This window comes from Pinus tabuliformis, chromosome 3_2 (assembly GCF_031772625.1).
Source record: "Pinus tabuliformis cultivar Carrire ecotype Pingquan chromosome 3_2, CPIR1, whole genome shotgun sequence".
NCBI classification, from domain to species: domain Eukaryota; kingdom Viridiplantae; phylum Streptophyta; class Pinopsida; order Pinales; family Pinaceae; genus Pinus; species Pinus tabuliformis.
Window position 1 is genome coordinate 493,070,121 of NC_142302.1, and position 26,913 is coordinate 493,097,033.

The 26,913-nt window shown below is 40.0% G+C and overlaps 1 pseudogene; it reads right to left on the reverse strand.

Moving 5' to 3' along the window:
- Positions 1 to 20,916: 20,916 nt before the first annotated feature.
- The window catches only part of LOC149181449 (urease pseudogene), a 101,185-nt pseudogene continuing 95,188 nt past the window's right edge, over positions 20,917 to 26,913 (reverse strand).

Consider the following 26,913-nt stretch of genomic DNA (forward strand, 5'->3'; position numbering starts at 1 on the left):
TCAAAATGTTCTTCTTGATGAAACATACAATAGTTGTCCATACCCAGGTTCTCAACATTAAATACTACATTAGAACTTTGAGCAAACTTGGATGGTTTATTGGTATTCTTCATAAAGGATGACTTGAAGGAATTACTACTAGTGGATGCCTCACTTGACTTCCTTTTCAGTTCAGATACTTCATTAGTGAGCAACTTCAAGGACTTAGTAAAGCTTTCCATGTCAAAGGGATATTTCTCTTTATTTTTAGCGGATGAGGCTTGAGACTTTTTTCTAGTGTCCTTGGAATCCTTTGAATCTTCCTGATCAACAATGACCCCAGTAGACCTTAATTCATTTTCCACAACAATTTCTTCCGCAAATTTTAGAGCCAATGTTTCCTTCATAGTTCTTTTCACAAAAAACATAAATATTAGTGGGCAAGGAAACAATGTAATAATACTTAGTGATTGAATCATGAGGCTTCACATCTATGGGGAACTTGTTCAAAATGTGAGTAAATCTAAGCTTAAAATCTTTCATCATTTCTTTATCCCCCATATTAGTATCGGTTGATATCTTTAAGCAACATGGCAAGATTTTTATCATCAACAATTTTTTCTAAGAACAACTACTTAAACTCCCTCCAATTATGGATTGAATTTGGTGGAAGGCTATGGTACCATATTGATGCTCTACGCTCAAGAGTGTAAGGAAAAAACCAACAAGAAACACCATCATAACATACCCCTAACATTATTATATGCAAGTAGAAGTCATTAATGTGACCCTCAACCTTCGCTTTCTTGTTTGGATCATGCTTTGTAAGCATATTTTCCAAGTGCTAATGTAAGTGATGAAGGTTACCCAGAAAAGCAAGAGGCCCTTGGGCCATCCAATCTAATTGGTCATCAACCATGCATTCATTTTCCTCCTCTTCAATTTCTGATTCGGAAGACTCCCATTCTTCATTGTTCAAATTTTCGTTGTCATTCAATTGCTTATTATCACCCAACTGTTAGTTGTCCGAAAAATGAAAGTCCTCCCCGTCTCCCTCTAGGTTTCCCACAATAGGTGGTGGTAATTCCCCTTGATGGTAGGATTATTTAAGTGATTCAGCCAAATTTTCAAGTATAGCGATGACCAAATCTTCTAGAAACTATAACACCATGACAGATTTTCCCTTTTCTTGATTTCTTATGAGGAAGAATGGATGTAACAGGGAGTAATCCAAGATCTCTAACAAGCTGACAAGTGATAGGTGAAATCCACCTGAGTTGCTCATACGTGTTAATTTTAAAGTTGAAGTAAAAATTCCCTCCATTGGACAAACCTCCTCATTAAGAAAACCCCCTCCTAGCCCTTGGAATAATTTAATTTGGTCAAGGGAAAATATAATTTTAATATGGAAACCCACATGTGCCCAAAAGGACAGGTTAACCCAAAAGGAAATTGGACACCCTTGGATGGCTATAAATAAAAGTCAAGTGACCCTCATTTGGATATCATGAAGCATTCTTCTTTCTTTGGTTTATCTCGCATAGGTTTGAGGTAGTTCACAGAGATTGGTTTGTATAGGTTTGAAATTACAGGGTCCAAAGCTTGCACGAGTGATTAATGTTTTTGGTTCTCAACCACAGGGATGCTATAGGGTATTTTTGGTTGCAACAACAAGCCCATAGGTTCATGAGTGTAGTTGGAGTGTTTTAGCCGCACACACATCTCTCTCTCAGTGTGGTTGGAACATAGGTTTTGATTTTGACAATTGACCGCATATTCCAACAGTTGATCACAATTGACCGTAGGGTTCTGAATCAGGGTTTTGATTAGTAGCATTTTTGGATTCATCTCTTGGATGTTGTTTAGTTTATTTTGTTAGATAGTTTTGTGGTTGAAGGTATGGATGATTGTACTCTTTCCTTGCTAAAACATTCAATGATAATCTAAGAAGAAGAAGAATTTGAAAGGGATTTCCTCCTTGTGGGGTTTTTCCTTAGTCTCCAACCAATCCTGGTGTCTCTATGTGTGAATGCTTTTATTCTATTGTTCCTTTATGTTCCATTGCATTTATGATGTTATTTTTCTTTCTATATAATTACATATGTTGCCGAATAATGTTGTAAAACTGAATGATGTTGCGGGGTGAATTCAATATGTAAATGATGAAATGCAATTATCTAAAGCAAAGGACAATATATCCCTAATAAAAATAAAGAGTAAGTGACCTCGTAATCATGCTCTGGACCTTGATGAGATGATTATTCTTTCTCATATATGTGGGTTGAAGTCAGACTTGGAGAATTGCTACCTTGAATTGAAGGTTCTTTATGTGAATGTGTTGAATTATCAACCATAAAAAGGTTGCCATCCTAGTGTCAGAATGTTGACAGTGTTGAAAACTACCAACATACATGGGGTCTCCTCGATATGAAGTCCCAACTAGACCTCACACCACTTGGGATATGAGTCCCATTTAGGAAATAGGCTCGATTGGCATTATTATGTTCTTAAATATTTGCCTTGGCTGCAATTTATAACATAAGAGAGCATGCATATACTTTTGAGATAAGAAAGTAAGTAATATTTTGTGATACAAACGGTTGTAATGTGCACAAAATACTTTCACGGAGGAGAAACGAAAGAGTGATCGTTTAGAAGAAAATTAATAGTACTATCTTAATAAAGACAAATGCATACATGTACAAAGAATCTTTGATTAATCTACGAAATAGTTCACAAGGTAACAACAATAATGAAAGAAAATAAGAATGCATGATTCAAATATGTGTACCAAAGCCAATGAAATAGTTCAATTTCTTTAGAACATATAAAGCACAAACATACATCACAAACATGAAAGAATAGTCTTACAACATTAACGATACAATCATGTATGTGCACCGACTCTGAGAGCTTCAAAACATTAAGTGAAAGTTCCAAGATACACAATTACAATGTTGCATCACTAGCTCCAATATTGGAACATTAAGCCACCCCTTGCTCCTGAAAAGAATGATCTTCTCTCCTATGCCTAGCTTGAGAAGCCAAGGTTAAAATTCCTTTGCTTGAGCTATGGGGATTTATTTATCACAAATGAGGTGACCTTTCACCTCCCATTTGACTTTTGACCCCCCTCATGACTCTTGATCTCGCATGTGACTTTTGAGTTCCTACATGACTCTTGGAATTCCTAATCACTCTTTACATTCCATGTGAGACCCTTGGGCTTCCACACATTTTAAATTTTCCAATTTTCAAAATTACGTAATTAATTCTACGAATGATGTGGCAAAAATACACGAGAGAAAACATCACTTTTTTGTTGACACTTTGAAGAGATATAATTTGGCGATTGTGACATGAGACTTTATTGTAATGCATTAATGCCTAGTTCTTCTCTTTGCTGTTATGTCTTTAATCCTTCATGATAGATCTTTCTTGGACTTTGTCTTTACCCTCCAAAGGGTCTGGTTATAACATTGGAGTCTTCCAAGTCATCTTGGTTCCAATCTATTTGTCGTAGTCTAAAGTTCCTTTATCTCCATATATGATGGTCTTTTTGTGTCTCACATCCACAAGTGTCTTCTTGCAACCTCTCCTTGATGACCTCCTTAAACATTATTTTCCATGTTAAGATGGTAGTGTTATCACTCAGATTTTCCTTAGAAGTTATGGCAAGAAGGAAAGGGGTCCGAGGTAAACACAAACCAATATTTTAAGTGCAGAATCTAGCCAATTTGTACTCAGAGAGGGCTCTCTCTTTAAAATTTGGCTTTGTTTTTTGGGACATTAGGCTAGTTATGATAGCATGGGGGGTTGTGATTTTGTTTGGTGGTGGAATTCAGGAGCAGATGGATAGAGCAAGGTATTTCAGGCCATTGGGCTATGGAGTCAACTGAATGATGGCTTAACTGGATCAGGTTGATTTAACAAAGGAGAGTTTCACAGGGCAAGATAGCTAAACAAAAGACAAATGATAGCTTCAAATGGGTGAAATGGTCTTGAATAGGGAGGAAGGGCAACTGAGAATCCTTCAACAGGGTTCAAGATGATGGAAAGGGGGTGCTCATTAAGAAAAAGCAATTAAGTATTCTTTGTTAAATGGTCACAGTGATAAACTATGAAAGCAGGGAGCAATTAAGAATTCCCTACCTATAACAGCCTAGAAGAAAACATTAAGAAAAATAAACGATTTTAAGATAGAATGCAATAAAGCTATTTCTGAAATATAACTTTTCGTTTATCATTCAAATATGAAACACATATGAATATTGATTAAACCAGAAAAACTGTAAAAACACAAGATATAGAATACTTATTTGTTTCTCATTTGACACAGGTATCCTGTAAAAGTCCTTTGCTTTATTACTTTGCTCCAGCCAGCCATACAAAAGTTGTTCAACAACACTTCAATTCCAAAAGTAAATTGTCTACAAAAATGTCTAAGAATCCACCTCTAATACTTTGAATGAGGAAGTATTTATACAAATGTTTGCGTTAAAATATCTCCTAACTAAGAGAGATTTATTCTAGGAAAATATCTTCTACATGAATATAGAGACAGATGGTCTCGAATGTAGAAACAGAATGTGAACTGATTGTTGCTGTCCCTGTTTTTGTTGAAGGAGCTGGAGGCAGGTCCTATGAATGTGCATCTTGCTGTCGTGCTAGCAACTCTGTGCTGGACATTGGCTTTTATCTTTTCACTGATATTCTTTACCTGTGTCTGATACTCTTTACATGTTCACCATTGTTTATCCTTTTTACCAAAATTTACTGTGGTGAATATTTCTATTTACCTCACTATTTACCATGGTAATTTATAGGATGTCTGTCATGTTGGTCCACCAATCATCCTTTGGTATATTCATCCTTGTCAATTTTCTGTAAATTTCATCAGCCTCAGTATATTTCAAAAAATTGGGTTGCACTGGGAATAAGTGTTTCACTTCATGCTCAATGTAAAAAAGGTTCTCCAAACCATCATAGAGAACTTTCCCTGTGGGCAATGCCTTGACTGTAGATGAACTAGCCTGACTGTCAACCTGCTGATGTAATTTGTTGATGTATTCTATCTGAACCATTAGCCTATCATTGATGACTAAAGGGCTTGGGAGTCCCTTATTCCTTAAGATGTAAATTTTTTTCATGAACTCATCTATATCTTCCTGCATATTTAGACATCTGCGTTCCAGGCCTTGCATCATATTATTTTTAGTCAACACTTTCTTTATTTCGAGGATGGTAGCAGTACTATCCTCAATGTCTAATTGCTCTAACTGTTGCCTATTTTTTTTTTTTTTTAGACAAAGTTCGGTTGCTGTTCATTAACTGAAAAAAGATGAGGCTAGAGCCTTACATAGGTTGCTTCTGGAGCATTGTTGGGCCAAGGAATTACAAAAAGGGATTTTTCCTTGGTCCTTGCCTTAACTAGACTGCTACTAGTGCTACTTAAGCTACTATAGATATTAACATACTGCTGTCCCCAAAATTTACATTTACAAAGCATGATTAGTCGATCTCAATATGACTCATTTTTCTTGCTGTTGATCCTTCTGGGTCCAGATCGACTTCAATGGGCTTGACACTTGAGGAGGAGGTGGCTTCTTTCTTTTCCAGCATTTTCTTGAGTGCATCAATCTTTTCTTCAGCATGGATGCATCTTTCTTCAGCATGGATGCATCTGTTGTGCAGATCACTGTATTGTTCATGGAGGGTGTGGACCCTGTGCAGAAAGAGATTCATTTCTGCTCTATATTTGTCATGGAGGATCTTGACTTGTTCCTCCAGCCTATTCTCCAGAATGCGGACTTTGTCCTCCATTCTGTTCTCCATGCTGCGGACCAGGTCCTCCAGTGCTCTTTGCTGGGCTCGAACTTCATTGAACTCCATGTTCAGATCGCGGCAGTGAAAGCAATCCTCTGGGCGCTCCATATTTTCCTTTGGCTGAGTGTTTACTGTATTCTCTTGCTTTTTCCCTTGGCTGTGTCGATTCTCTTGGTTACTGATATGGTTTCTGCTGAGACTCTCTGCGGCGATGGGAGCTCTTAAGAGACCGCACGAAGGGTGCCTGAGACTGCCACTGATACCCTTTGAGTTTTGATGAATATCAACGACGCTCCCACTGTGTAACAGAGTGAGAGCAGAGTTTCTAAAACGCTCTCCAATCTTGCTTATATTCTTCTTACTTAGATGGCCTTCATAACCGGCTTCACTCTCGAAGTTGCAATGGGATTTTCCAGATGTGAGTTGGAGCGTATGTGCTGAAGGGGTACTTAAGGAGTTTCTCCGGCTATACTGGCGGGAGAGGGGTCTCCTCATCCCGATGCTCCTTTGAATTCTTCTGCGCATATCTTGGTTGGGATCCCCTGCCCTGTGACAAGGACGATTTCCTGGGCTGCGGATCTTAATTCCTCTGCGTTGGATTGTGCTTCTATGCTGTCTGCTGATACCATTGCTGTCATTCTTATCTGCTCTGACCTGTGATCCTTTGAATTGGTTGCTGTGGCAGGTTCTGCTGGATGGGATACCGCACATTTCGATTAGATATTTGTGTTTCATGGCAGCGATTGGGTGGATACGCCATCATTGCAGCGGAGCTGACCTTTGGGTTGGTTACATGCTTGGTTGGCGTGGTGGTCCGCCTTTTTATTGAGACCCCTTAAGATGTGAAAATAGTGGGCTTCTTCCAACATTTTGTGTAAATTTTGATTTCTATTGTTGATTTGTTGCAGTAGAGTATTTGGTGAAGTTCGCTTTTGCTCCATAAGCCGAATGATAATTGCTGAGTCACCAAAGACATTCACTTTCTTTATGCCCAGTTTGATGACCTGATTTAATCCTTGGTATAAAGCCAGCCCTTCAGCCCGATTGTTGGATAGGTCACCCAATCCCCATTCAAAATACAAAATAGTTTTGCCATTTGCATTGCATATAACACCTCCGGCGCCTGCGAGACCAGGATTGGATTTTGAAGCCCCATCGAAGAAGAGACAATATTTGTTGCAGTTGCTCAGCCAGAGGGCGAATTCCTCTTCCTTAGGTCTCAGCTTCCATGCTGTAGCTGTCTCTTTTGATTTTGAGTTGTCCTTTTCTTGTTCATAGGTACTGATTAGGCAGCCATAATTGATCAGGTTTCTCTCTTCAGCACTGAAGCTGCTGAGATTGATTTTGCTGTGGGAGCGAATGGTCACTGCTTCTACAGCTAAACTTATAGCTTTGTGACACATATATCTAGAGTTGTGGTTTTTATCTTGGAACACCTTCTTGTTTCTGGCTATCCAAATGCTCCAGAGCAGTGTTAAAGGTAAAGTGCTCCATATTCTCTGAGATAATTTGATCTTCTTACTCTTCCATGGGCAAAGTTTCTTCCAATTTTTGATTGCCTCTGCTATGTTTGGGTTAGGATTCCATTCTGCTCCTCCTACAGAAGCAAGATCTTTCCAACAATTTGCCGCCACTTGACAGTCCATAAACAGATGCTGTATAGTCTCTTCTGCTTGAAGACAGATTGGACACCTGGAAGGGCCTAGGATGCCCCTCTTTTTGAGGTTTTCAGCTGTTAAAATCTTTCCTTTCAGGAGGAGCCAGCAAAAGAATTTAACTTTAGGAGGGGCTTCTGCTTTCCAAACCAGTCTCCAATAGCTCCATGTGTCCTGTGGAAAGGTATTGGCGCATAGATGATGGTATCCTACTTTGGTTGTGTATTCAGTGCCTGAGGGGTCCCATCGAAAGCTGTCTCTGACACCCTTCTGAATAGGGGCCTTGCTGTGCAATTGGTCTTTAAGAGCGATGAAACTTGATTCCAGATCCCTTGGGTAGTTCGGCAAATCCCAGCCAGTCCATGCTTGGGAGGAACTTCCCCACTTGGAGATTTGAGCTAGATTCCAGATTCCTTTGTTTTGTAACCAGTTTAAAGCTGGGATTACTTCTGTTTTGGATTCTATGGGGCTCTGGCCAAGGATTCTATCTTTAGAAATGCTGATGTTGCTTCCTTCTCCAGGTACTTTGGAGACGTGCTGGGCCATGATTGGGATAATTTTCTTGCACAACTTCCAGATATTGGAGCTGTCTCTATTGGGTATGTTTACCTCCAGGAGCTTGTGCCTAGAAGTGCTGAGATACTTGGCTTCTAAGACCGATTTCCACCAGGCAGAGTTCCCCGTGATTAATCTCCAAACAATTTTAGCCCCGAGAGCTAAATTCAAGAGATATGGAGACCTTATTCCGAGACCTCCTTTTTCTTGGGGCTGAATGACACTTTTCCAACCAACCAGATTGAATTTTTTTTTCTCAGATTTCCCTCCTTGCCAGAGGAAAAATCGAAGGGCCTTTTCCAATTTGTGATGGAAGTTCATTGGCGCTTGTAACAAAGTAAAACGATAGATGGGGAGAGAGGTCAAACCTGATTTGAGAAGAACAAGACGGCCTGCTGGGTTCAGCCACATGGTTCCCCAATGTTGAATTTTCCTTTTGATTTTATCAAGAATTGTGTTCCAAGTTTCGATCTTCAGAGGGCCTTTGCTCACTGGCATTCCTAGATAAGTGAAATGATTCCAATCGACCTTGTAAGAGACCTCTAAGATATTTGCAATACTTTGAATGGTGTGAGCCGATGTATTCCATCCGTATATGCAGCTTTTGTCTTGGCTTACTCTTCCTCCAGAACAGTCCATAAATTGATCCAGGATCCTTTTGAAGCGCCTAGCAATGATAGTCGAAGCACCACCCATCAGAAGGGTGTCATCAGCAAATTGGGAGTGGTTGATGTTCTTTGTGCCCTGCTCGAATTTGATACCTGTTATTAGTCCTGCTCTTCGATTGTAATCCAGTGCTTTGCTGAGGGATTCGGCTATGAGAATGAAAAGGTAGGGGGAGAGGGGGCAACCTTGCCTAAGTCCTCGGGAGGATTGAAAGGCTGTGCAGGGTCTTCCATTCACAAGAGGCGAGATCCAAGGATTAGAGATACAGGCTTTGACCATGTTAATGAAGGTAGCATTGAATCCTAGTTTGCTCAAAACAGCATAAAGGAAGGAGTGTCGGACTCTATCGAAAGCATTTGCTAGATCAAGTTTAAGGATAAAGCCCTTTTCCTTTCGGCTAAGGCTAGAGTGAATAGCTTCTTGTACCAGAAGGATAGAGTCCGAGATGTGCCTGTTTGCTAAAAAACCACCCTGATTTTCCGAAATTAAGGAAGGGAGGAGAGGCTTAAGTCTTGTGGATAGGATTTTTGTGATTATTTTGTAAGCAGAGTTGCACAGGGATATTGGCCGGAATCTAGAGAAGGAGGTTGGCCGATTCTCTTTTGGGATTAGGGCTAAAAAGGTTGAATTGGTATAGCCGCCTAGTTTGCCTTTCCTGAGGACCCAGCGTATCATCTTGAGAATGTCCTTTTTAATCAATGACCAAAATTCTCTATAGAAGCTGATTGGGAACCCATCTGGGCCTGGGGCCTTATCCGGATGAAGGCTCCATATCGCCTTTTTAACTTCCTCCTCATCGACTTCTTGTGTGAGACTGATATTCATTTCTTGAGTGACTTCTCTGCTCATGTGTTGGAGGAAGTTTGAGAAGTCCTCCTCATTGTTGTCCTCGGTCAAGAGAAATTTGAAGTGGGCGGTTGCAGCATCCTTGATAGAGTCTTGAGTTTCATGTATGTTCCCTTCTCCGTCTCTGATTGTATTCACTGTGTTTCTTGTCTTTCTGATTGTGGCTTGTTTGTGAAAGTAAGAGGTGTTTTTGTCACCTTCACGCAACCAGGTCTGCCGAGATTTTAATCTCCATTTGATTTCTTCGGCTCTAACAGTTTGGGTTAACGCTGCATACAATCTGATCTCGTTTTGCCTTGCTTGCTGAGTGAGTCCTTCCGCTTCAATACTTTGCTGTAGTTTTTCAAGGTTCTGTTTGATTTCTTTTTTAGCTGTCTCGGGTTCCTTGTAATTGGTTTTTGCCCATGCCTTCAGCGCCTGCCTTGTTTGCTTCAGTTTTGATTCCCAAATGAATATGGGGGAGCCTTCCACGTGCTGTGACCATGCCTGCTTGACTATGTCACGGGCTGCTGATATTTGATTCCAAAGGGAGGAGAATCTGAAAGGGAGGGCGCCAAGATGGCTTTGACTTTGCAGGGTAAGAGTGATGGGGAAGTGATCCGAGGCGGATGAGTTGAGGATGTCAGACTGCCCGTTAGAGAAAGAGGAAAGAAAGGCGATATTGACAAGGAAGCGGTCAAGACGCTCCATAATATTACCTGCCCCCAACCGCCTATTGCTCCATGTATATTTGCGGTTCTTGGGCTTTAAATCCACCAAATCTTTTTCTTGCATAATGCGTTCCAGCCGGTTTCGACAGTGGTCAGCAGTGAAGTTTCCTCCCCTTTTTTCATTTGAGTGCAAGATCAGATTTAGGTCCCCTGCTAGGATGAGGTTGTTATCACTATCTCCATCTAGTTCTTCCTCTAAGGTGGTCCAGCAGACTTCTTTTTCCCTGAAGTGGTTGGGAGAATAGATGTTGTAGATTTTTACTTCTGTGCCATTGTCCTTGTTTTCCAGTTTAATGCTTATCCAATGCTGCTTTGTTTTGACCACACTACAGCTCCATTTGTTGACATTCCACATTGTTAGTATACCCCCTGAAGCTCCTCTAGCTTCACTGGTACAACCCTCGTACTGCTTTTGTTGATCAATAAGCCTACTGATTTCCGGCTGACTTAGTTTTGTTTCTTGTACAAGTAAGATATCTGGCTTTTCGCTGTGGATTAACTCCATGAGGGCAGCTTTTTTGGAGGGGTGCCCTAGTCCCCTGCTGTTCCAAGACAGCACTTTCATCATTATTTACCTGTGGTATGCAGAGGTGCTCGCCTCTCTTTGCCTTTGAGGTTGTTTTCCTTGTCCGAAATTCCTAGTATGAAGGTTTCAATCGGTGTCTGTGATCCCATTGCTATGTCCTTTTGCGCACTTTCTTCTCTATGTTGTTTTGCCGACTTCCTTCCTGGTCCATGTTTTTTCTGAATCTCACTAGATACTCCTAGATCCTTTGATAGGCTTCTTGTGATTCTGGTTGAAGTGTTATCCGGGGAAGGCTGAGAGGTATGAGGGGGTGAAGTGATATGTTGCTCAGGTTCTTGAATGGGGTCTTCCTCGGATAGGGTTGCAAAAGGGTTTGAGGATGGGGGGATGGAGGGGTCAGAGGACCGTGGAGGGGAAGGGGGAGAGGGAGGAGTTACTTGCTGAGAGGAGGGGGGTGGAGGTCCCGAACTGGATGGGTGCATGGAGGAGGAGGGTGTTTTCGATGAGGGCTCAGCTGGATCTTGCGGAGGGTTTGCTTTTTTTTTTTTTCCGGACTATTTCCCATGCTTCCTCAGGAGCTTCTTTGCTGCTATTGTCTTCTGTTCTAGATTTGCTGCATCTGTTAGCAAAATGACCATATTCATGACATACCTTGCATTTGAAAGGGAGCTGCTCGTAGTCCACTTGCTGAATGTGCGTCCACTGGTCTACTTTGAGTTTGACTGCCTCTGGTAAGCCTTTGCCTAGGTCCACTTCTACGCATATCCTCGCACAAGCATACATATTCTCCTTTGGTTCCGATCTGTCTACATATTTCCCAACTGCGTTTCCGATAGCGCGAACGGATTCATCTCCCCAGCAATGGAGAGGGAGATGTGGCAGACGAACCCATACCGGGACCGCGTTAGGGACATCCATTTCTGGATCGAAGTCAGGAGTCCATCGATTGAGATAAAGTCCTCTGGTGTCCATGAAGTAGGGTCCGTTTCTAAATATGAGATTGCGATCTTCCACTGATTCAAATAGGAAGGTATAGAATCCCCTTCCACAAAATCTTATAGCGATTTTCCCTTGGACCATCGCATTCCAGTTTCTTTCCACCCATCTTTGCACCGTGCGAGGGGAAGGCCATAACCCTGTGAACTGTCCGACTAATCCACGATCTGCCAGAGCTACAGCAGCTCTTCTTGGAAGTGCTGAAGGAAGAGGGATCTCCGGGATTTCATCCAACTTTTTAATAAACTTTGAAGCTGTGGGACGGATCCTTTCCTTATTGGTCTCAGGAATGAGCGAGGCGAAGGCTTTCTCCATTTCAGCTTGCTCTTGAGAAGGCTGAGCCATGATTCCACTCAGTGGCGCAAGAGGGCAGCTGGGGGAACTGGCGGTTCGAAGGAGAAGATGGCGGAATGTCTTGAGAAGGCGAAAGGTTAACAGGGGGCGCAGACAGCCACTGGGCTGCCGCGGGGAGGGCAGGAGGCTCAACAAGATCGAAAGCCCGAAGCTCGGGGGAGTAGGAGGCTCAGGCCGAAACCAGAGCAGGGGCTGCGGCCCAGCAGCAAGGCTGCCAGGCGCGGCGAGCTCAAGAGATCAGGGGCGAAACCAGGGGGGGCTGCTATCCATCTTCTCAGAGCGCATTTTTCATCCCTTAGTGATTGGATTTCTTCCCTCAGATGTCCTTTAACTGTTGCCTATTTTTACTGTTTATAAAATTTATTAATTGGATTGCCTCTTCAGGCTTCCTACCCAATTCCTCTCTGGTCTTCTGAACTTCTTCAAGAGCTGGCTTAACCAAATCAATCTGTTCAAAAACAATTTGAATGGATGGCCACATATCATTGATGGAATCAATGATATTGGTCCACAATATTTTCCTGATTTCTGTCAAAGGCCTATCAAATGTCAGGTCCTTCTCCAATGCTTTAATTTGTTGGGCCATGCCTTTGTTTTTCCTCATTTCTTCTGCATAATTAATCTTTGATATATCATATTTCTGCTCCAAAGTAATGAATTTCTCTTTCACTTTCTATAGCTCTGTGACTTGGAGTTTCATTTCCTCCATGGACTTAATCAAGTCCTCTGTGCTCTGTGTTGATGTACCTGTCTGTGTTGTACCTGTTGTTTCCACTGGTGTGGCTGTTGCCAAAGGAATGTTTGGTGCTAAAGCAGGTGCCAGTGTGGAAGGGACTGCTGTTGAAACTATTGGCACTACAGTTTGAGGCTGTGTGGTTGACTCACTCTGCCTTGACTGTACTACTTTTTCCAATTCCTGCTCTGTCTCTTTTAATTGCTCATTTAGCTTAAGGACCAAGTCCATAAGCTCTTCTTCATTTTTCTTCTCAATCACTTCAACAGTTTGAGGGTGAATGAGTGGTGGAAACTTCAACTGTTTTCTGAGTGCAGCTATATCTTCATTCTTCTTCTTTATTAGGCTCTCTGTTGCCTTGACATCCTTTGGGTCATGGCCCAACTCAATAATTAACTCCTCCAATGATTTGATTCTATTGTCCTTTGCCTGTGAGGAGGCCTTCTCCAGTTGCAATTGGGCAGTAGTGTTGCTCAGTGAATTTTGCAACCTATGTGCCATCATTGCCTTGCTAGTCAGTGTAGAATAGACCATCTCCCCTGTTTGCTTGTGTAATTCGATTTGGTCTATTGGGTGGATGTCTTTAGCCATGACTTCAAAGTCAGTTTTGAGATAATCTGCCAAAGATTTTGGCTGCAGCACTGTGGGCTTTAGAAAGCTCATTTTCATTTTGCCTTCTTTGATGTCAAAAGCTGACATCAATCTGGTCTAGTTTGTAGGGGCCATCTTTAAGTACTGAGCATAGGCTTGGGCCTTCAGTTGCTCATTCTTTGTCTTTATCTCCTTGAACTTCCCCTTTATGTCTATAATCTTCTTAGAAGAAGACCTAAGGGATGAAACTTCTATGCTTTGTTGCCTTTCCAGTTCTTGTCTCTGTGAGCTTGAAGGTGTCCCACCTGTTGGGAATGTATGTGGACTGTCTGCTCCTTCCTTCCTTATGCTTTCTGTGGTTTCTCCAATGAATTCCTCCTCTGAATATGGGTTCATCCTTTGCCTCTTAGCAAAGGTTTGATCTGCAGGTTTGCTAGAAGGGGTAGCTACTTCCCTATCTCTTTTCAAGTTCTTTTCCTCATTCAAAGGAGTTTGCACAACTGGGGGATTTCCCATGTTTGTTGGAGTTGGATGTGGCTGGGGTGGAGCTTGTTCTTCAGAGATTTCAGGCTGCTCTGATACTTCTGGCTGTTCTGATGTAGATGGGCTTGTTTCCTGAGTTTGTCTCTGTGAAGTCTCTGTTGTGGGAGCACTGGTTTCCTGGGCTGGCCTTTGGGAAGACTCTGCATGCACCTATACAAAGGAGTCTAGGTCAAGTCTCTTCTCCAAATCTTTCATTACATTTTCAACTTCAACTTTGTCACTATCTGGTTCTATCAGTGTTCCTTCCCTCCATTCATTCAAATTTGCATACTGTTCTATCTCAGGGATTCTGTGATGGATATAGGGTGACAACTTATGTTTGGTCCTTCTATCACAGATGAAACTATGAGGATCATATGTCCAAGCAAAGCTCTTCTTCAAACACATATTCTCTAAAATCTCTTCTGCTTCTTTCCCTGCTTGTCTATTGTTGCACACAAATGGGCCTAAGTGGTCTTTGATCCTCAATTGGGCTTTTTTCTTTGCCTTGGTGAAATGAATTTGGTTAGAGTTTATCATTTGCCTGTAATATTCCAAGGCAAACAATCTCATAGGGACATACTTAGGTAGCTTGAAAGGAGGGAGCTCACAACCATAGATTCGGATCTCAGTGTGATTCTGGTACAAGTACCAGTCACCTATCTTGTACTGCTTTGACAGTTGCAGGATTCTCTTGATATCATCACTGATTCTTGGGGGAGAATGTCCTGTCAGCATGGTGGTTACAGGATAGACAAATTGATCTATGAATTCATTGTATGAATAGGGAGAAGTGTATGAGTAGTGGAAGATGGAAGTCCAGAAAATGACTGATCTGGGATTACCTCTGGTATCAAGCTTATTCACAGAGAATGGGAATTTGTCAGTTTGATAATACAAGAAGAGGTGATACAAGACTGTGGAATACTTGAACACTCTCTCATTTTCCAATCTCATGAACTGATCATGGATTTTGTTAGCTATGAATGTAGCATAGTCATACTTGGCAACAGGGGGCTGGCCAGGGGTGAAGATAGTCATATAAGCAAAGGTCATTTCATCCACATATTCATTGGTTGTGAAACCAAGAATACAGGCAATCATGGTGATAATATCCCTCCCTAAGCTTGTAAAAGCACCTGTCATGTAGGGTGGAGGGTTTTCTAAAATGTATTGTTCTAACATGAACATTTGGCAAACTCTGGAAATTTCTGAGCTGGATAGTTTGGAAGATTTGTCAAGTAAATCAACAATAGACAGAGGGGTGAGGTTCTGACTAGGTTGCAACTGCAATATTTCATTGATGGAGTCTGCTGTAATGGTAAAAAGGATTTGCTGGTCGGGGGACATTACAGCTCTGAGATTAGGGTTGTAATTGGCATGGCACTGGTGGACAATGTCTGGGAAAATGTGCACAGAAGGGAATTGATACTTTGGGAGATTTGATTCCCATAGACCAATATTGTCAGCACCATTGAGGTAAAGGTCTCGATATTTACAATGCAGTCTCAAGGGGGAGTCATCAAATGTGAGGTCTTTGATTTGGAAGTCCCTATCAGTAAGGGAAGGTGGTCCAAATCTTTATGGGGAGCATTGATTGGAGCTACGTTGAGGGCCACGGGGGTTTCCATTTCTGGTTCTTGTGGATTCATAAATGAAAATGGGGCTTTTTTGAGTGAGATAGGTGAAACAGGGGTCCTGGGAGTTCTTTACTGTAAGTTTCGTAACTAAATTACACTGGAAATTTGGGTTTCAACTTAATTGTAGCGGAATTCTAGTATTTAACAGGGTTTCTGGGAAAAACTGGTAAATACCTGTATTTGAGTGACTGGAAATAGTGTACTGGTTGACTGGAAGCACTTCGTGGACTGGAGCGACGTCGGGCAGCAATTTTCAGGGTGGTTGATGATTTTGGTATGAGTTGGTTGATTTCTACGTACTGGCTGCATGCATAAGTTTTTCAGAATAACGGATGAAAATGGATTAAGCTCTATTTTTTAATGCAAAGTCAATCTTTTGGCGGGTTTTGTGAAACGGACAGGTTGTGTCAGCGTGGTGATTTGACATTTTTTGTCGTTTGTGGGGAGGCAGTAAGCGAGTTTCATCGCACCGCTTATAGGTGGGAAGTGGTTTTTAGGAGGTTCTGAGCGATTCCACACATCTTTCGACACGTAGCATCGACACTATTTGGGAAAACTCTCTCATTGCACGCTAAATGTCGACCCAAAGGTTCGTGCGACATGCACGATGGCCATCGGATCTGAGGGATCAGATCGGATGGTGGTCGGGGTGCTGAGGTGACTGATGGATAACGGAGGGCGGGCCCGATATTAATTAAAGGATTTATTCATATCGGGGGCATTTTGATTGGTCACTGAGTTATTAATTAGTCCAGGTGACTAATTAATCCTCATTAGTAGGGCGGGGAGGTTGGGTTCTTAATTAACTACAAATTAGCTAATTAATCCCGTTTATTATTTGATTTACGGTTATATTTAACCATCGGGGCGGGATATATAAAAATTTGGGGTTTTAATAATAATATGGGCGCGGGTAGTGTTGTTGTTGTTTTTTTTAGGAATTACATAATAATAACATTAGTGGTTAATATGACCAAATGAATGGGAAAGCGCTAAGTCTAATGTTTTCCGAAAATATTTCATCATAGAACATATTAACTTAGGCTAAAATGCATAAAAGGGTTTTTATGAGGAATTATTTCAATTTCCCTAAGTAAAATAAGATTTTACTTAGGAAAAGTTTTATCAAAGGAATGAGTGATTTTATGGGGGGTAATGTTGATGAAGGGGACTTAAGTACTTTAGGCATTTCCAATTATTGGGCCGAGGGTCCGGTCCCTCCAAAAGTCAGAGAAATGCTCTGAGCCCCTCTAACTATGGTAATACCTTTAGTATTTGGGGTAATTAGTGAAAATTTAGGGGAAATGAGTAGGGAAGTTAATTATTGTGACTTTGAATGTTGATATGCCTTCCATGTGCTACATGCTCTTGTCAGTGATGAAAATTACAATTTTTAAGCTTTGTACTTAACCATTTCATCACAAATTTATTTTTGCAACCATCATCTACTTACCCTACCTACTTAACCTAGCATTTTCACTTCTTTATTAGGGTGCACTTAGATTGGCAAACCCTTTTCAAACTTTCTTTTCTTTTACATAGTGATATCTATCTAAATCTACACTTATTACATCCAAGGGCTCAGATTAAACTGTTGAGCTCCTTTTATTCACTCTACCTATCTATTTATCTGCCAAGATTACATTGTTTGGTCAGATATTTATTCTCTATTTCTATAAACATGAAATTCAAAACATGGAATAACCAAGTTTAAACTGTTTGGTTACCATGGATTGTGGCATAGATGACAAATTGCACACAATCTTTATTATACAAAAAGTAAAAAAGCAGTGGCATTTGGACTTGCACACTTTCATGGTCTTTTCTTTTTGTTGGGGTTCATTTTCTTTCATTTTTTCTGACCTTTTTTTTATTCTTTTTACCCTTTTATTATTTTTCTAGGTATACCCTCTTTACATTTTTTAATTTTTTATTTTTCATAAATATGGAAAACCTTTGCAACAAGTAAAGGTATGAACATATTTCAGAACTAGGCCAAGTCAATCATGATATATGACACCTATTGGTATAGGGGCATAACAGTGGCTCCACTTGGGGATGTCTTTTCCTGGTGGAAAGTCAAGAACAGTAGATCAGTGGCCTCCGAATGACTCTGACTGTGCTCTGCAATCTTCCTTTTGCCTGCTGCTTTATGTATATGTATGATAGTAATGCTTCTGAAGCTTAGGGCCTTCTCTTCAGGCTTCAACTCCACAATCTTACCATCCAATCAACACTGGACATTACAAAGGATATAATATGTACAATTAGGAACATGGTAGTATTAGTAGCTAGGATCAAAGTAATGCTTTAACATTCGACCATTGATTTGTCCTCCTTCAATTTATGTACCATCTAACTCTTTAAGAAAATATGCATTGTTTCCTTTGAAAGCATAGATGATATATGGTCCTTTCCACATGAAGTCAAACTTCTCATGTTTTCCTTTGTCCTCTCTTCTTTAATCCCATCTTAACACTTTGTCTCCCAGATAGAAGTCTTATGCTTTGGTCCTTTTGTCAAATATCTTCTTGAGTTTCTCCTGCATTACTTGGGATCTTTGGTAGACTTCCTCTCTGGTCTGCTGTAAATGGATAGTCTGATTAATCCTCCTCTATATGTCATTGGGTTCCACTTGGGATTCTTGCAACAATTTCATGACTGGAACTCCTAGATATGAAGGAAAAACAACTTCCATGCCATAGACTAGTTCATAAGGACTGGTTCCAATTGATTTTTTAGTTGTAAGTCTGTCTGCCCACAAAGCATTGGTAAACTTCTTATTCCAAGTTTTCTTATTTTCCTCCAACAATTTTTTGATGATATTAATTAGACTCTTGTTGGAAGATTCTGCAAGTCCATTCCCTTGGGGGTAGTAGGCTGTGGAATGACCTAATGTGATATGGTACTTGTTACAGAAACTAATCATTTTCTTTGATTTGAAGGCTGCAACATTATCAGTAATGATTTTAGTGGGACAACCAAATCTAGAAAAAATATTGGCCTCTAGAAATCCTTCTTCCGTTGCCTTCTTGGTCCAAAAATCCAAGTATGCCACACCCTCCAAGAGTGCTCCAAAAAAACTCTAAGTATCCAAGAGTATGAGAGAGAGAGAGAGAGAATAATGGGAGAGCTCCAAAACTGAACTGACAAAAGGTTACCAACTGATCCTCATAAGCCTTTTTACGAGTGAGGCCTCTATTTTCTTCATTTTCCATTATTTTCCTTCAATTTCCTCCTCACATGCAACCTGTGACCTTTCACCTCCATTTTCTCCTAATTTCCATTATTTTCATAAATAAATGTGCCAAAAATGCCATTTTTCCTTTCCAAAGCCTTAGTCATTTCCTTTGCCCATCTCCTTAGCCATAAACAATCACAAGTGATCCCCATCATTAGGATTCTGCCCAACATTCAACTTGGAATAAGTGTCTCATCATCCATGGTTATTATTTTTCCTTTATTTACTTTTATTACATGGAATTTTCACTAGGGTTGTTACAGGCTCTAGGGATTGCATAGGTTTCCACTGTAGGGGTCAAGAGATGGCCCTATTGTCTAGTGAGAGTGCACAGTGGGCAATACATAGTAAGATTTGTAGGTTTTAACCCCGTATAGAAATTACTTGTATACAAATTCTAAAAATAGAAAATAAACAATGACGAGAGCATAACACATAAAACAAATATACACAGAGATTTTCCCCAAGATCCCAAAACTAGGACTACCAGATTGATTTTTCATTATGTTCCTTTCAATGTTACAATACATACATATATATATATATATATATATATATATATATATATATATATATATATATATATATATATATATATATATATATATATATATATATATATATATATATATATATATATATATATATATATATATACATGCCGAAGCATCCATAACCCCAATCCATTAACCCTGGATTAGAACATAACCGTAGTTCCCTTGACTGGATCTACAAAATACCGTGGCCCAAAAACCATTATGCCCAAAACCATGTGCGATGCACAAAACCATCGGTAGGTCTAGCCACCTAATATAGGGTCTAATTTTTTTTTTCCCGGGGAGTTGCCCCAGACCCCATGCAGGGGGCTACCGCCCCCTTGCTTACCCCTCGACAATGCCCAACACAACGTACAGTGCCAGCTAACTCCCCCCTGTAACCCCCCATGCGCGTGGGCTAGTTTTAAAAAGAATATCACACAACCCAACAAGCCTGATCAAGGCTTGAATAATGGGAAAAATGTAAGCAACAAGGTTGAGTGATTGTGCTCTAAAGTTGCTTAGTGCACAATGAAGGAGCCTACCCTGTAGATGGGCATAGTGCGCAAGTCCAAAAGGTAAGGGTCTCATCACTAAGGCTTAGGAATGCGCAATGTGGTCATAACTTGGCTAGAGGTTGAATGTACTCTTGACTTATGCAAGATGAGAGGACAAGGATGAACTCCAAAATTGACTAAGTATGGGATCAATGGGACAAGAGAATGATAGTAAGAGAATTTGACATGAACTAAACATGATAACACACACATATACAACAAAGAACATGACAAGAAGATGAAAAATACCCAAAACCAACATGCATATAGTGAAATGACAATAAAGCGACACTTATCTCCAAGTGCAATAGTTAGGGTGTATATCTTTATGCCACAAGTGTCAACTGTAGTCAAAAGGTGCGCTATGCCATGGGAATGTGTCCATCTCATGTTCTAATGACAAGAAAGATCAACTAATGCAAGAGAGTGTGTTGGAGCTGCCTCTTAAAGGTGTGTCAGGTTTGCTTCTAACAAAAGATGACATTTTAGAATTCTTTAGAAAGGAACTTGAACACTTAGAAAAACTTAGAGAGAAAGTATATAACAACTTTAACGACTTGAAACGACAGTTCACACGATCAATGGGAGGCTGCAAAATGTGAATGTAGGCAAAATTTGGAGGGTTTTGTAGCAACTACAACACCACACCACTAAACATGTCTAAAAAATGCCTATATGAATCATAAGCAAAGGATTCCCCACTTTTGGCAGCCAAAGCAATTACAACCTCATCATTAAGCTCAAGTTCAACACAATATCTATCATACCAGGCATTAAAATTTATACACAAAAGTACACAACATATTTTTAATGACAAAGGAGGATAACCTGCAAATGAAACTAGCTCTTTACTCATGAAGTTGTTATTTGTCTACCTCTAAATCACATTGTTTTGAACAAAGAAAAATTTCATGTTATCCAATTATGTAAAAGATATTGAATTTTTTTTCTATGTTGTTTGTGTGACTAAATTCCTTGAAAAATTAGAATATAAAATAATTCTTTGACAAAGGAAGTGTGGTAGTAGTTAAGCAGGTTACGGGCTCTCCATCTGCTATAACTATGAAACACTCAAAATCAACTTTAATCTTAGGAGTTGCACTATTCAATTTCATGTCCAATTTGGTCAAGCTACAAATGTTTTGAATTACTTCAGCTCTCTTTCTGAGTCCATATCCTTTTTCAACTCTAGCTTCTTTTACAACCTTTCTTATGAAGGCAATTGAACAAGAGCTTCCAACTTTTTCAAATGCTCTAGACATAGGTCTCATTAACACTGGTTTAGTTGTTGAGATGCTTGCATTGGGATCTACCATTTGGGCTAGGAAATTACACCACCTTTAATAATCATTTCGGGGTTTGCACCAAAGAACCTAGGGTTCCATAAAACAAGATATATTATCTTTCCAACATCAATTGAACCAAGAATTTGAGAGATACCATGAGAAATAGCTGAATTGATAGTGCACTTTGCTATACATCTCTTAATTCAAAGATTGTCATTCATATCAAACACAACCTATGGGATTTGTCCCATTTATAACTTCATTTTATTAGTAATTTACCATGTGTGAGTTATAACCTATCCTCTATGACCCATAGCTTGAGAATTAGAAGAGATCATATTAATAACTCCCATATAATGTAAAATTTCCTTAACAACTATTATTCCTTCTCATATGCGTGACTCGACAAACTTTACATCTTCTTCATTGTCTTTGTCTAAGTGATGACATACCATCAAAATCTCAAGGTGTTCATCAATAATTTTGTGTGTGAATGAATTTGTAAGATTAGTTGAGGATGGAAGAACATTCATAGAACCACAAAATTTGATCATATCTAGAACATGGCCATCACCTGCACCTTTACTGTGGTAGGTGTGTATTGTTTTATCGCGAAGTGAACCAATCAAATGCTCAACACAACCAACCTAATTCAATGTATTTGTGTGAATGGTCACCTATACATTATACATATCAACCACATTAAGACATGTGTTAATAAAAGTAGGACAGATTCCCCAATATTCATGAAGTTTTAAGCCTATAACTCCATCCTTTATAATTTCATCTAAAATTCTGCACTAGAAGTATTTCCCATAGCTTCAGACTGGGCAGACAACAATAGAGACTTAAATGGATCACTAAGAGTAGCATTCATATCATTTTACATTGTCCCGAGGCCCTCCAATACCTCTTCCCATAGACCTTTTGGAAGCTCATTTCCAGTATCTAGATATTCTTGTCATGCCTCTATTGAGATTGTGAAGCCTAGAGGTATACAAAGGCCAATGCTGACTATTTTTGCCAGGTTTACACCTTTTCTTTCCAATAAATACTTCATATTCTGACTACCCTTTCTTTGATTCTTCACGAATTGGAATACCCTTTGTTTGGTCTTTGGATTCAGAGTTGTAATTGCTTGGAAATGACAAACACCAAGAATTGAAACCAAGCTAGAGTATCTCCTTCCTTTCAAATGCATAGAATTTGCGTTCAATGGTTCTAATGTTCCCATAATCCCAATTTTCTCAATCTAAAAGTGGATACTTTCTGATTGGTCCAAGGTAGAAATCCAACATAAGGATCTACACAAGAGAATGTATGATATGATTTTTGCTCGAACTTGAATTCCCATCATTTTCAGAGTTTAGCCAGCTTCCCATTGTTTCTAAAATGCGATGCAATGTAAAGGGGAAGTTGCAATCTAAGGAAGTAAGTTGTGATATGAAAGGAAGATGAATTGAAGTATGGGGAGACAATTTGCGATGACGAGAAGGTGAATCACAATGTGGTGTGGAAAATTGTGATATTTGCTGGAAAAATCATGGCGTATTGAGTGAGGATGCTATTAAAGAAAGGTCACATATTATCTTCCCTACTTGTGATTCAACATTATTTGCCTCTTTAATTTACAATTAATCATGATGATTGTGAGTTTAGCGGTGGTGGAAAACATGGGTCACAAGAAAATGTGGTTTAATTATGTTATTATCATAGAATTGGGCATGATGCCTACTGTTGAAGGCTGCGTCAAGGACTCATTCACCTCCTTGCTTTGTGACTATATCACACTTTGTCTTGTTTCCTTATGATTGAGTCACATTCTTGCACAATTATTTGTGCTATGTTCATATTCCTGATCGATGATTCACGTTAGAGTTGCATCCATACTTAAATACTTGTGATGTATCGCATCTTAATCTGAATTGGATCATTATATTGTTTTTCATCCATCTCAATGCATTTGGAGAGGAAAAAGTGGAGGAATCAGCTCACGTGACCGTTTTTACTAGCGGGACCGAGTTTGGCGAAACAAGGTCTGAAACCTTCTAGGAGTGTTTTGAGGCATAAAATGACGTTTTTGGGGGTAAAACTTTGCCACTTTAATGCAACACCTTTTCATGATATTCTACACACAAAGGCCTTTCCAAAACCATAAGAAGCACGCCAATCAAAGTCTATATGCAAAATTTAAGCCACTCAAAAGTTGACCATCCTGTTTTCACATCTATAATTCGGGAGGATGTCATGTCTGCCCCCATTATTTATGGAAAAGGGGCTAGCCACATGATTATGATGCAAAAGACTCTAGAAGATTCTATTTTGTAACTCTAGTTAAGAGTTGATGTCGTCAAACTTAACCACTAATAGACTATCAGGCTGTGTTATAACCGAGCCACTAGGAGGAAGAGGCATTCCATTCTTTCGAGATAATTTTGTTCCATAGTTGAGCAAAGATAGCCAAGAGAGATAGGAGGTAGAGCACACAGAGAGGATCTATGCACTGTAGCAGCCCACGGGCGACATACATTACTTCTTTGTACCTGCAACCATATTTCTAGACAGAGAAAGAGAGCAAAGTGACCTCACCTTCCAGCTAGTTTTTTCTCTCGAAAGAGTTTCCAAGAGAGCATATCTCATGTATTGTGTGTGTGTGTTCTTATTTGTCATTCTCTACTTTTCTACATCATTTATATTCACATGCATGCACTAATTACAATTAAATCCATAGATCTTAAAGTTTAATAAACTGTAATAGTGTAAAATTTCAGTTTTTTTAATATATTATTATTAGATCTATTGTGACGAATTGTCTAGTGGAATATCCATGATAGTTCATGGATAATTTGGTATCAGAGCAAGTTTCTTTGGGTATTTGTGGATATTTGTAGGGGATCTAGGTCAGTGGGGTTGAAAACCGTAAAACCCTAATCATGGTTGACGAATCTGTGAATGAACCTCATGATCCTGTAGAGGTAAGGTTTTCGCGGCTCGAACAACAAGTTTTGGATATAAACTGCAATGTAAACCTCCTCATGGTGACCCTAAGCAATAAAATGGGGATATTTGGAGAAGATGGGGGTTCGAATATAGAGGAAAAATCAGATGGGGGATTGGGAGATCAAGAAGACATGAAGAATGAGCTGAAGAAAGAACTTGGAAAAGATCAACACAGTTCGAGTGTCGTGAACCAATCCCTATTCAAAATGGAAACAAAAGTCGATATCAAGCTGTACCATGACGATATCGATGCTCTGAGGATGAACCATTGGTTGCAGCAACTGGAAGTTTATTTCAACATCCATGAGATCGAGGAAGGGCAAAAGATCTCATTTGCGAGGCTGAAATTAGAGGGCCATGCACTAACTTGGTGGGAGAGCCACATGAAAACCCTAAGGTTGGAGGGAGAACATCCAATGACTAAGTGGGAGGATTTCAAAACCCTCATTAAGTCATAGTTTTATCCCATTGGGTACGTGGAGGACTAGTGGATCCAATGGCATTACTTCAAGGAAAAATCAGGCCAAAGCGTGTAAGAGTGCACCATAGAATTCAGAAATATGGCTATAATGTTGGGTATCTCCCCAAAGAACCCAGATGTACTCCTCAAGTATTTGGGGGGTCTACACCGCCATTTTCATGAGGAAGTGATGCTGTTCAAGCCCAAATCGGTGGATGAGGCTTGTGTACAGGTACAATACCTTGAGAACACAGGCCTGAAATAGCATAATTGAGTGGATCGAAGAAGAAGGAGCAACATAAAGCCTCTAAGGAGGGGAAGAAGAAGCAAAAATGGGGAAAATATAAAAAGACAACAACCATAACACATTAGTGCAAAGATCCTAGAAACCACTGCAACCACTGCAACATTGATGGCCATACGGAGGAGAAGTGTTGGAAGTTGCATCTAGAGCTAAACCTGAAGAACAAGAAGAAATATAATAAGAAGAAGAATCTCATGGCCACTGATTTGAGCAACCAAGTTGAAAGAAGCTTAGATGTGGATGAGAATATCGTCTGTACATTAGTGCAGAAGGAGGTGAATCTAAGTAGCCTTCAACAATAGGAAGAGAAAGAAATGACCAAACCCTTCCATATAAAGATACAGGTCAGTAATACAAAGATTGATGCTCTGTTTGACTCAGGATCGCAGGCGAATCTCATTGCAGGAGAGCTGGTCAAGAAGTTGGAGTTGGAAGTTCGTGATTATTCGAACCCATATCCACTGGGATGGGTAAATAAGGATGCAGAGCTGAAGGTAACAAAACAATGCAAAATTAGATTTGCTATCAATGTTGATTTTATTGATGAAGTAGATCTGGATGTGGTTCCCCTTGATGTATGTGGAGTTGTGTTTGGGAGTCCATACATGTACATGCATGATGAAATATTCATGAGGAGATCTAACTAGTACCGACTCATCAAGGATGGAAAATCATTCATCATCAACGCACACAAAGGCAAGTCGAAAATTTCACTGGTAAGTGCCAACCAAGCCAAGAAATTGATTAGTTCCAACAAGAAGTATGTTTTATTGTTTTTAAGAGAAAGTCAGTTTGAAGAGGAGTCAATAAGAGGCAAAGCATCCCTGGAGGGGTGTACTAAGAAACAAAAACAATAATTGGAGGAGTTTTTACAGGCATAAAAGGATGTGTTCCGAGAGCCTAAAGGGTTACCACCTAATAGAGAAGTGAAGCACAAGATCCAACTATTTCCAAACTCCCCATTTCCAAATATTGGGCTATACAAACAGTCTGTTATAGAAGCAAGTGAGGTGAAGAAACAGTTGGAACAAATGGTGGAAGAGGGTGTCATTCGACTAAGTATATCACCATGTGGGTCACCCATCATCATTTTTCCAAAGAGGGAACGGACTTAGCGGATGTGTATAGATTACAGGGCGTTGAATAAAATCACGCTCAAGAAAATATACCCCCTACCTAGGATAGATGATCTGCTAGATTAATTGTAGAAAGCAAAGTATTTCACCAAGTTGGACTTGAATTCTGGATATCACTGGGTTCGAATCAAAGAAGAAGATACATGAAAGATCGCCTTCAAAACTAGGTAAGGTTTGTATGAGTGGTTAGTTATGCCATTTGGCTTACGTAATGCACCGACTACATTTATGAGATTAATGAATGATATGCTGTGCCCTTTTATATATTCATTTGTTATTGTATATCTAGATGATATACTAGTACATAGTGCTACTTAGGAGGAGCATATTTCACATTTGACGCAGGTGATGGAAACATTGAAGAAGCACTAATTGTTAGAAAATCTCAAGAAATGGGAGTTTGCGCAACAGCCTTTGGTGTATCTGGGGTATGTGATCGGTGGAGGAGATATGAAGATAGATCCTTCCAAGATGGAGGCCATCATGAAATGGTCAGTGCCTACTAATGTTTCTGGGGTCAGGAGTTTCATTGGGGAAACACAGTACTTAAGGAAGTTCATAACCTCATTTTTGACGGTAGCAGCACCGCTCCATGCCATAACAACAAGTGGCAAGAGTTTCCAGTGGGGAAAACGTTAGTAGAAGGATTTCAAGGAGCTAAAGATGAAGATCATTCAAGCACCAGTTCTGGCATTACCAAACTTGCAACGACCCTTTGAAATGGAGACAGATGTAAGTGGGTATGCTATAGGAGCTATCTTGATGCAAGGAGGAAGGCCCACTTGCTACCATTC